The following is a 12,088-nucleotide window of genomic DNA, read 5'->3' as shown; positions in this document are numbered from 1 at the left end:
TGATGTGAGCCTGCATCATGTTTTCGATTTGCTGCCCATAAGCCCTTTTCAGTGGGCCAAAACACCCAACATTGAGTGGTTGGAGGATATGAGAAAGAATGAGCCGGCATACATAGAGTGATAATATTGTTTTCCTTGCAGTATTCCTCAAATTCGTCTGAGTGATGGCTTTCATGACCATCAACGATCAACAAACGATAACCACCTACAGTTCGAGGTTTTGTATGCTTCTCGAAATGTCGGATCCAATCCATGCCTTTCTCATTTGTTGTCCAACCATTATCTGTAACAGCAATTACCCAGTTTGGTGGAAATCCACTGTTTTCATACCAAGACATGAGGTGGTTTTTGCCTGCAACAATAATAAATGGTGGAATCGCCCAGCCTTGGGAATTAACACCCTGTATTACTGTAGCCCATTCACGATTGCCAGGCTGTACTTCTTTGCCTTCGTATGTCCATCAGAGCTTGTTACCACTGTTGCAGTTGAAATAATGCCCATCATAAACCCTGTCTCATCGAAGTTGTAAATATCCGCATCGTGGATGCCGTACTTCACAATTGTGTTTCGCACAAGCTCAAACCAGCTACGAATAATTACTGGGTCTTCGCATTTAGCCCTCTGATAGTCGTATTTGCGCTGGAACCTTGTTTTGAGTTCTATGCGACGTTTAACAAAGTTGGAAGCCCAGCGCGTCTTGACAGGTAACGCGTCGCATGTCGCGAGAAGTCGATTTGCAATATCTCCCACAACAGACAATCGGGGAGGAAATCCTTTAGCAGCTAGGTCGAGAATATACTGGACAAGGATTGATTCCTCTAAGTCGGTCATTTTCCGCAAATTGGCAGAAATATTGCGTCGTGAATGCATACCATGCTTACGACGACTAAGCTTCTGATGATCGACAGAATAGAGCTTTCCAGCAGCTCGAGCACTTAGCTTAGGGTCATTTTGCATCGCCTGAAGAGCTAATTGTCATACTGACATTCGTTGCACTCAGTTTGCTATTTGTAAGGATGCCTCCGTACCTAGATACTCGAAGAACCTGTCTCAGAACTGTTACGGTCACTACAAACATGGAATCCGACTCGGTGGGGTTTCGAACCAGTAGAGGATCATATAGCGAGTTACACTATAGTGGGGGACGGTAAGTGTATAGGGTTCAGGGCTGATGTAGACCTGTTGCGGTGGAAGGTTCAGGGCTAGGGTTGGGATAACCGAGTCGGGCCCGTTTCGGGAGTTAAGGAAACAGACTCAACGGGGTTCCCCCTTCATCTTTTTTGTATCCTTCGTAGTAGACCTATAGGATAGAATACAGCATCACCTCCGACTCGCACTCCCATATGCACCTACGGAGAGCCGTATTCCCTGTGTCCTTACACTATTAAACTCAAGAGCAAACTTAGAAATCTCCTCCTCAAACCTACAAGTCACCATACATATCTTGGCTTATCACACCAACAACAAAGCAATACTACTCAACGATTGCTGCAAACTCTTCTACTACATCTGTTTATGCTACATACATCACGGCATATCATTTGGACACTCATTGAACAAGTTATTAAGAAAATCTCCTCCTTAATGTAATGGTGGGTGCACCAGATATGAGAATCTAGCCACCCAAGGAAGGGATGAATTTACTAAGACAACACACTGTCTTAGGAAACAGAGCCAAAGGGTTGTAGCTTAGACTATTCCACAACGCAGCAATCAGGTGTATGATGTGGTGAAGTGGGTTAGACAAGTTGCAACGAATGTTGAGTCTGGGAACTCAGGGGTAAGTCAGAGGTTAACACCTCACTGACTTTTCAGAAACAAGGAGTAACAAGATGAATGCTTGGAAGCTTGTAAAAGACGTGGAAGTATGTGATAGTCGATTTACTGTATTGCCTGCTTGCCCTTTCTTAAGGAAAGGGCAATCCTATTTATGCCAAAGGAGTGTAGTTCTCTCATTTTCCATGACTTTCCATGACTAACCAGGCTTGGTAAATGTATTAGAAATCAAGTGCGACCCACAACTAGCTTGCTAATCATGTAGCGAATGTAAGAGAATCCCATAGAACCATCTCTTGGGTTCCTAGCCTATAGGAAGTGAAAAGGAGGTCCAAGGTCAGAGTACCTATAGACAAATTATGTCATAACTTAACCAATCTTGTGGGTAACTAAGGAGCGATGACGTGTAATGAATCATAGAGGGTTGTAGAAGCTTCTAGAGCTATCGTTCATGTTCCTAGGCCTCTAGTTGGTAGAGATATGCCATGTGGTAGTATTGACCCACCCCCTTAAGGAGGAGATTTTCTTAATAACTTGTTCAATGAGTGTCCAAATGATATGCCGTGATGTATGTAGCATAAACAGATGTAGTAGAAGAGTTTGCAGCAATCGTTGAGTAGTATTGCTTCTGTTGTTGGTGTGATAAGCCAAGATATGTATGGTGACTTGTAGGTTTGAGGAGGAGATTTCTAAGTTTGCTCTTGAGTTTGATAGCAAACTGAGTGCAACGAATGTCAGTATGACACTTAAGGGGGTGGGCCAATACTACCACATGGCATATCTCTACCAACTAGAGGCCTAGGAACATGAACGATAGCTCTAGAAGCTTCTACAACCCTCTATGATTCATTACACGTCATCGCTCCTTAGTTACCCACAAGATTGGTTAAGTTATGACATAATTTATCTATAGGTACTCTGACCTTGGACCTCCTTTTCACTTCCTATAGGCTAGGAACCCAAGAGATGGTTCTATGGGATTCTCTTACATTCGCTACATGATTAGCAAGCTAGTTGTGGGTCGCACTTGATTTCTAATACATTTACCAAGCCTGGTTAGTCATGGAAAGTCATGGAAAATGAGAGAACTACACTCCTTTGGCATAAATAGGATTGCCCTTTCCTTAAGAAAGGGCAAGCAGACAATACAGTAAACCGACTATCACATACTTCCACGTCTTTTACAAGCTTCCAAGCATTCATCTTGTTACTCCTTGTTTCTGAAAAGTCAGTGAGGTGTTAACCTCTGACTTACCCCTGAGTTCCCAGACTCAACATTCGTTGCAACTTGTCTAACCCACTTCACCACATCATACACCTGATTGCTGCGTTGTGGAATAGTCTAAGCTACAACCCTTTGGCTCTGTTTCCTAAGACAGTGTGTTGTCTTAGTAAAATCATCCCTTCCTTGGGTGGCTAGATTCTCACATCTGGTGCACCCACCATTACACTAATATAACTTGGCGTTCATCGTTTTTCTGCGGCATCTTTTGTTGTGAAGGGATTTACTGTTTACTAGAGGAGTTGTGTGGATTCAAGGTAGTGTATCATTCGTTATGTTGTATCATTCGTTATGCACGCACATTAACTTATTCAAATAGTCAAATATTACATAACGTGCATGTATAACGAAAGTGCCAAACAAGCGAAAGTGCCAAAATGATGCGGTGACCAACCCCCCCAACTAAATGTTAAATTCCTCCACAACAAAACATGCGCCATAAAAATGATGAAAGTAAATTAGTGCTAGCTATCCAAGCTATGCAAAGCGACCCAAATTTGCGCCTTCGAGTTGCAGCTAGGATCTATTCCGTGGACCACCGCAAGCTACGTCACCGTTTACAAGGTGTACCTTCACGACGCGATATCCAAGCCAACTTACAGAAATTAAGTAACCTAGAGGAATCAGTTCTTGTTCAGTATATACTTGACTTAGCTGCTAAAGGGTTCCCTCCTCAGTTGTCTATTGTTGAAGATATGGCAAATCGACTACTTGCAACACGCGACGCGCCACGCGTCGGGTCACGTTGGGCTTCAAACTTTGTTAAGCGCCATGTAGAGCTCCGGACACGCTTCCAGCGAAAATATGACTACCAGAGGGCTAAGTGCGAAGATCCAGAAGTCATTCGTGGCTGGTTTGAGCTTGTATGGAACACAATTCTAAAGTATGGCATCAACAATGCAGATATCTACAACTTTGATGAGACTGGGTTTATGATGGGCGTCATCTCAAGCGCAATGGTAGTAACGAGCTCAGATGGGCAGGCAAAGGCAAAAAAGGTGCAGCCTGGTAATCGGGAATGGGTTACAGTAATCCAAGGCGTTAGTTCTCAAGGTTGGGCAGTGCCGCCATTTGTCATTGTGGCAGGTAAAAACCACCTTGCATCTTGGTATGAGAATAGTGGATTTCCAGCAGATTGGGTAATCGCTGTTACTGCAAATGGCTGGACTACAAACGAGAGAGGTATGGATTGGATTCAGCATTTTGAGAAGCACACAAAGCCCCAGAGTGTTTGTGGTTATCGCTTGTTAGTCCTTGATGGTCATGAGAGCCACCACTCAGACAAGTTTGAGGAGTACTGCAAAGAACACAACATTATTACGCTTTGTATGCCTGCTCACTCTTCCCATATACTCCAACCACTTGATGTTGGCTGTTTTGGCCCATTAAAGAGAGCTTACGGTCGGCAAATTGAAGATATGATGCAGGCTCATATTATTCACATTACTAAGGATGACATCTTTCCTGCCTTCCACGCTGCATTTAACATTGCAATGACAGAAAGCAATATTCAGGGAGGGTTCCGAGGTGCTGGGCTTCTTCCATTTAGCCCTGAGAGTGTAATATCTACACTTGACCTTAGGTTTAAGACGCCAACACCTCCAACCTCTCGCCCAAACACCGCTCAACCATGGGTTTCTCAGACACCAAATAACCCAACTGAAGCTGTATCACAGTCTACTTTCATTAAAAACTGAATTGCGCATCATCAAAATAGCTCTCCAACCTCAATCTATGCAGCTGTTGACCAGTTTACAAAGGGTGCATCGCAAATAATGCATCAATTAGCATTGTTAAAAGCAGAGAACCAAAACCTGCGACAGGCAAATGAAGTGCTAAGCAAGCGCCGGAGAGCTAAAAAAACACGACTACAGCAAGGAGGATCACTTAGTCAACAGGTAGCACAGGAGCTACAGGACGAGAGGGACGTTGTGCAGCAAGTAGAGCAAGAAATAAGGGCAAGTAGTGGTCGGAAGCCAAGGGAAGAAACCCATGCACGTCGCTGTGGCAAGTGTGGTGAGACTGGACACAATGCGCGCACTTTTCAGATTGTAATAGACAGGTCTGAGGAAGAGGACTCTGAGTAGTTTTAATTAATTTATATTGTTGTGGTGGATTTATCGCAATTCTTATGGGGTAGTCGCGATATTTTGGCACTTTCACTTGTTTGGCACTTTCGTTATACATGCACGTTATAAAGCTTTCCTTGAATTATAAGGAACGGTAGAAGGGCTGGCTGACATCATTGCCAAATGCCGAGAGTTCGATATCGTATCATTTGACGCTACAAGAGGAACAAGAGCGTGGGCTATCTCCAGAGAACGAACGAGAGCGACAAGTTGAGCTTCCACCAGCGTTGCAGCCTTGGCGATGTACAGCGGTTCATTGCAGACGGTGTTCTTGTGCAGCCCTCGGATGCCTTTCAGTTAATCGTTGGTTCTCAAACCACCGCCTGGAGGCGGTTGGCGAAAGCGAACTGGGACGCGAAAGCGATTGTGGGACACTTCGGGAGCGGACTCGCGACGCGACACGACCGACCATGAACATGACCGACAATGAGCACAACTACAACCACAACTATGCCGGTAGTTGAAGTAAATAAAAATGAAGCTCTTTTAAATGCCATTGAATTTTTAAATGAAAACCCAACAGAGAAGAGTGCTACAGTAGCACGGATGTACAGAGTAAACCCAAGTACGCTCCGGACTATACGACTACGACAACGACGCGCATCACCACAACGCACCGCTGTGCCACGCGGAGGCCAGAACAGAGTACTGTCTGATGTACAAGTTACAGCTATACAAAGATACATCCAACGCTCGTACGAAAATGGGTACGGTGCAACTAAGCCTATGGTGTTCAGTGCCATCTGCCAACTACGTGCAGCAGAAACTCCAACACATGCACCACCATCACAACGGTGGTTCCAGACATGGATTAAGACACAACAACACAACTTCCATACAATAAAAACCCGGCCAATTGAAGCAGCACGGGTTGCATCTCATGAAGTATCAGCTATTAAAGAATGGTTTTATGAATTTAAAGATGTGTGTAATCAACTAGATATTACTGCAGGTGATATCTACAACTTTGATGAAGTTGGATTCCGTGTAGGAATGAGCACCGGTGAACATGTGTTGGTACCATCTGCAGTAAAGGAGGTAAGTTGTTTCTACTTATCTTACTTTATATTATTCTAATATTTATAGCTTTATATACAAGCTCCAGAGAACAGACAAAGTCTTACAGTTATAGAGACAATTTCAGCTGCTGGCATTGCACTTCCACCGTTCCTTATTATACAAGGAAAATTACACATGGAAAGTTGGTACCATGACAATCTACACGGTGATGAGAAAGTTGCAGTATCCGATTCCGGATATACAAACTCTGAGCTTGCAATGGAATATCTACAGCATTTTATTCAACATACACCGTCTATAAGAACGAAATTGTTAATAATGGACTCTCATGTCTCACATGAAGTTCCAGAGTTTATAATACTTGCACATCAACACAATATACACTTACATGTGTTTCCGTCTCATCTTACGCATATTCTACAACCGCTAGATGTTACTGTGTTTGCACAATATAAACATTGGCACCGACGTGCAATTCAACAAGCAATCCGGAATTTTGATACAGATTATAATGTTATATCTTTCTTTAGAGACTTGTCTACTATCCGTAAGCAGACATTTACAAAGGGTAACTGTATCAAGTCTTTTAGAGATGCAGGTATTTGGCCACCTAACTATGAAAAGATTCAAGAGAAGGTTGCTATATATGCAAAACCAGAAGTTTTAGAAACACCACAACGCGCATTTCAAGCAAGTTATGATCTTTCAACATGGAGTCAAACATTTGATAAGATCCTTAGTTCACCGTCACGGCAAAAGTGGGCATCTTCTTATACTGAAATCCAAACTCAGTTAACAGAGGCTGAGCTGTTCCAGTCAGAGCTTGTACAAATTACTACTATTATGACTGAGCAACGACAGCAGAAGGTTAGAAGTCGGAAATCTATTCAAAAAGGTGGTGCTATTACAGTTGAACATGCACGGCAAAGGATTTATGAGAAGAAGGTAAAGGAGCAACTTTTAGAAGAAGCACGGGAGAAAAGAGAGAGAACACGCATGGTGAACGTTGAGCGTAAGATGCAGCTCCGTGCTGGCATCGATGCACGGAAGGCAGAACGTACACGGAAAAAGGACCTACATGAATTTCAAAAAAGTAACCCAGACACGGAGCCACCAATTGGCTTACGTACAGAAATCATTGACCCGGACGTTACACAGAAGAAACGTGAGGAGGAGGAGGAGGCGGACCGACTGTTAGCCATCGAGGAGAGTGGGTACGTGAACTTTGCAGGCTTGGACTACGACATGATTCACGATGCAAGTGACGGTGGCTGTGATGATCAATCACTGCCTGACAATATTGATCCAAATCTTTTTTAATTATTTAATTCTATAACTTAACGTACATGTATAGCGAAAGCGCCAAACAAGCGAAAGCGCCAAGAAATAAGGGCAAGCCGTGGTCGGAAGCCAAGGGAAGAAACCCGTGCCCGTCGCTGTGGCAAGTGTGGTGAGACTGGGCACAATGCGCGCACGTGTCAGATTGTAATAGACACCTCTGAGGAAGAGGACTCCGAGTAGTTTCAATTGATTTCTAATGTTGTGGTAGATTTATCGCAATGTTTGTCGTGAGGGTAGATAATTTTATTTCCTGCTCTACCTGCTGCACAACATCCCTCTCATCCTGTAGCTCTTGCGCCCCTTGTTGACTAAGTGATCCTCCTTGCTGTAGTCGTGTTTTCCTAGCTCTCCGGCGCTTGCTTAGTACTTCATTTGCCTGTCGTAGGTTTTGGTTCTCTCCCTTTAGCAGTGCTAATTGATGCATTATTTGCGATGCACCCTTTGTAAACTGGTCAACAGCTGCATAGATTGAGGTTGGAGAGCTATTTTGATGGCGTGAAATCCGAGTTTTAATAAATGTAGACTGTGACATAGCTTCAATTGGGTTGTTTGGTGTCTGAGAAACCCAAGGTTGAGCAGTACCTGGGCGGGAGCTTGGAGGCGTTGGTGTCCTTAACTTAAGATCAAGTGTAGATATCACTCTCTCAGGGTCAAATGGAAGAAGCCCTGCCCCTCGGAACCCGCCTCGAATGTTACTTTCCGTCATTGTAGTGTTAAATGCAGCGTGGAAGGCAGGAAAGAAGTCATCCTTTGTAATATGAGAAATATGAGCCTGCATCATATCTTCAATTTGCCGACCATAGGCCTGCTTTAACGGGCCGAAACAGCCAACATCAAGTGGCTGGAGTAGATGAGAAGAGTGAGCAGGCATACAAAGCGTAATAATGTTGTGTTCCTTGCAGTACTCCTCAAACTCATCTGAGTGGTGGCTCTCATGACCATCAAGGACTAACAAGCGATAACCACCAACACTCCGGGCCTTTGTATGCTTCTCAAAGTGCTGAATCCAATCCATGCCTCTCTCATTTGTAGTCCAGCCATTTTCAGTAACAGAAATCACCCAATCGCTTGAAAATCCACTATTCTCATACCAAGATGTAACGTGGTTTTTGCCTGCAACAATGATAAATGGTGGTACTGCCCAACCTTGAGAACTAACGCCTTGGATTACTGTAACCCATTCCCGATTACCAGGCTGTACCTTCTTTGCTTTTGCCCGCCCGTCTGAGCTTGTTACAACCATAGCAGTTGAGATAACGCCCATCATAAACCCAGTCTCATCAAAGTTGTAGATATCTGCTTCATCGATACCATATTTCGCAATTGTGTTACGCACAAGCTCAAACCAGCCATTAATAACTTCTGGATCTTCGCACTTAGCCCTCTGGTAGTCGTATTTGCGCTGAAAGCGTGTCTGGAGCTCTACACGCCGCTTAACAAAGTTTGAAGCCCAACGCGACCCAACGCGTGACGCGTCGCGTGTTGCAAGTAGTCGACTTGCCATATCTTCAACAACAGACAGCCGAGGAGGAAACCCTTTGGCAGCTAGGTCGAGTATATACTGAACAAGGACGGACTCCTCTAGGTTAGTTAATTTCCGTGAGTTGGCTTGGATATCGCGTCGTGAAGGTACACCTTCTAGACGACGACCTAGCTTGCGGTGGTCCACAGAATAGATCCTAGCAGCAACTCGAAGGCGTAACTTTGGGTCGCTTTGCATAGCCTGGATAGCTAGCACTAATTGGCTTTCATCGTTTTTATGGGGCATGTTTTGTTGTTGAGGAATTTAACATTTAGTTGGGGGGTTTGGTCACCGCATCATTTTGGCGCTTTCGCTTGTTTGGCGCTTTCGCTAACGTATTTCACAAGCGAGTTGGCCACCCAAGCAAGTTGGCCACCAAAACACCAAAATTGACTATTACTGCCTACTACTACACCACCACCCTACATAATGACCCTTATTCGATCGTAATTGAATCCTTGTGCCTCGTACATGTACGGGAGTTATGGCCCATAATACCACATATGCCACAGCGCTTCTGTCGGCCTGTAGAACCCACCTGCCGACAATGCTCACTTGCCACCTCCGTACGGACTTGAGCTTCTACCTCAGCACTCTGAAGCATATCCTCTCCCTCTCGTACGGAGAGACTGCCCCCTTGCATTATACGCCTCTTGCGCTTCCTTTCCCTCCTCTTTTTCTGTTCATTTGCCGCTTGTAGAGCCTTAACTTCTGCCTTAAGTAGAACAGCAGAATGCATCATCATTTCCGCCCCTTTAACAAGGCAGCTAACAGCATCATTAATTGAGGTAGGAGAGCTATTCTGATGTCGTACGATGCGGTTCTTAATGTGCTCTGTTTGAAAGTTAAGCTCCCTTATAGTTTGAGGAGTCTTTGAAGTCCAATTGTCACTCTCAACTATAGGAGGTGTTGGAGTCCTTAAGCGTAGATTTAAGTGAGAGAGGACACTCTGTGGCTCGTACGGAACTAGTCCTGTAGCTCGGAATCCGCTCTTGATGTTCTGCTCTGTAAACGTAGCTTTGAATGCTTCTTTGAATGCAGAGAGGAACTCAAGCTTTGTGATGTGGTTTAGCCGGTTCCGTACGAAGGTTTCAATCTGCTTTCCGTACGAAAGCTTTAGTGGCGCAAAGCAGCTCACATCAAGAGGCTGAAGAATGTGTGATGAGTGTGGTGGCATACAGAGGGTAATTATCTTCCGTTCTGTGCAGTAGTGTTGAAATTGAGCAGAGATGTGGCTCTCATGTCCATCAAGAATAAGAAGGCGATAGGTTCCGACCGTACGAGCATTTGTATGTCGATTGAAGTGTTGAATCCACTCATACCCAATTGAATTTGAAGTCCACCCATTCTCACTAAGCGTAATCACCCAATTGTCTGGTAATCCTGAGTCTTCGTACCAAGCTGAGAGGTGATTCTGCGCCTTGAAAATAATGAACGGCGGGAGTGCCCATCCGTACGAATTAACACCTTGGATAATTGACACCCACTCTCTATTCCCTGGCTGTATAGTCTTCGGACGGCTCTTTGCTTCTGAGCTTGTGACTACCTTTGCAGTAGCAATAACTCCCATTGCGAAACCTGCTTCATCAAAGTTGTAGATGTCCTGCTCTAAGATGCCATATTTTGCGACTGTGTTTCGTACGAGGGTGAACCACCCTTCAATTATCTTTGGATCTTCGCATTTTGCTCGTTTGTAATCGTACTTCCGACTAAACTTTGCTTTAAGTTCCGTACGACGCGTTATGAAGTTACTAGTCCAGTTCTTCCCAGTAGGGCTCTCACCTCGTTCGGAGAGTAGTAGGTCTGCCATTTCTTGCACAGCTTGCGGCCGGGGCGGAAATCCACGCGAATCTAGGTCGAGAATATACTGAACAAGAGCTGACTCTTCGTACGAAGTTAGGTTTTGTGATTTTGGGGTAGAATCACGTCGGGAGGTCATTCCATTCATTCTGTTGGTAAGGGTACTACGTGACACGTCGTATGATAATGCAGCAGCTCGGACACTCTTAAATTGACGTTCCTTTAGTGCCTGAATAGCTAATAGTATTCTACCCTCTTGATTTGAGGATTGGGCTTGTGTTGGTTGTGGCATAGTTGACTGTAGTCAAGTTGACGCGTTTTGGTGTTTTGGTGGCCAACTTGCTTGGGTGGCCAACTCGCTTGTGAAATACGTTATACATGTACGTTATATATATTTACAGCATTGTTACGTTGTCAGTCGTGTTCATGGTCGGTCGTGTCGCGTCGCGAGTCCGCTCCCGAAGTGTCCCACAATCGCTTTCGCGTCCCAGTTCGCTTTCGCCAACCGCCTCCAGGCGGTGGTTTGAGAACCAACGATTAGCATTTGGGACCCTGCCCAATACTTCTGCACTTGAATGGTATGACGCAACAGCATGGCCGCATGATCTACTTGAAGTGGAAGGGTGTCTGATACAATTAGCTTGTAGTCGTGGCGAGGTAGCGTTAGGATTTACCCTTTATCGTATATTTCGCAGATCCACCAGCCTTCTTTTCCCGACGAATTGCCGCGCCTGTTTTTACGTTTTAGGTATCTCTTTAGCGCTTCTACGCGATGCTGCCTAGCCATAATTTCAGCTCGGAAGCCGTTTACGGATATCCAGTTATCGAATGACGGCCAGGGCGGCGGCACTTCATCTACATCACGTGAAACTCCACCAGCTTGTTCGAAGTCCATCATCTGAACCGAACCTCTGCTTTGCTGCATAGTATGTATGCGTAAGTGGAGGCGGTTTCGTAGAGGGTTTTACGCTCGGGCGCGTAGGCGGGTCTAAAAGGTGGGAGGGATTGGGGGGGGGTCGGAGGGGGGTTGAGCCAGGCGGGTATTAGTAGTGTGCGTGGTAGTGAGGGGAGGGATGGGAGGGATGAGGACGCACCGACGAGAAGGTTGAAGGCGGCAGGGTTGAGGCTCTCGAGGGAGCCGTCGAGCTTGAGGGGAGCGCGGCAGTTTTTGGCAATACATCGTGAGATGGTTCAGGGTGTGGGTTGGTTGGGTTGCT

The sequence above is a fragment of the Pseudogymnoascus destructans genome (assembly GCF_001641265.1).
Source record: "Pseudogymnoascus destructans isolate 20631-21 unplaced genomic scaffold scaffold_8, whole genome shotgun sequence".
In the NCBI taxonomy this organism is placed as follows: domain Eukaryota; kingdom Fungi; phylum Ascomycota; class Leotiomycetes; order Thelebolales; family Thelebolaceae; genus Pseudogymnoascus; species Pseudogymnoascus destructans.
The sequence above is the reverse complement of the archived record's forward strand: the minus strand, read 5'-3'. Positions refer to the sequence as shown.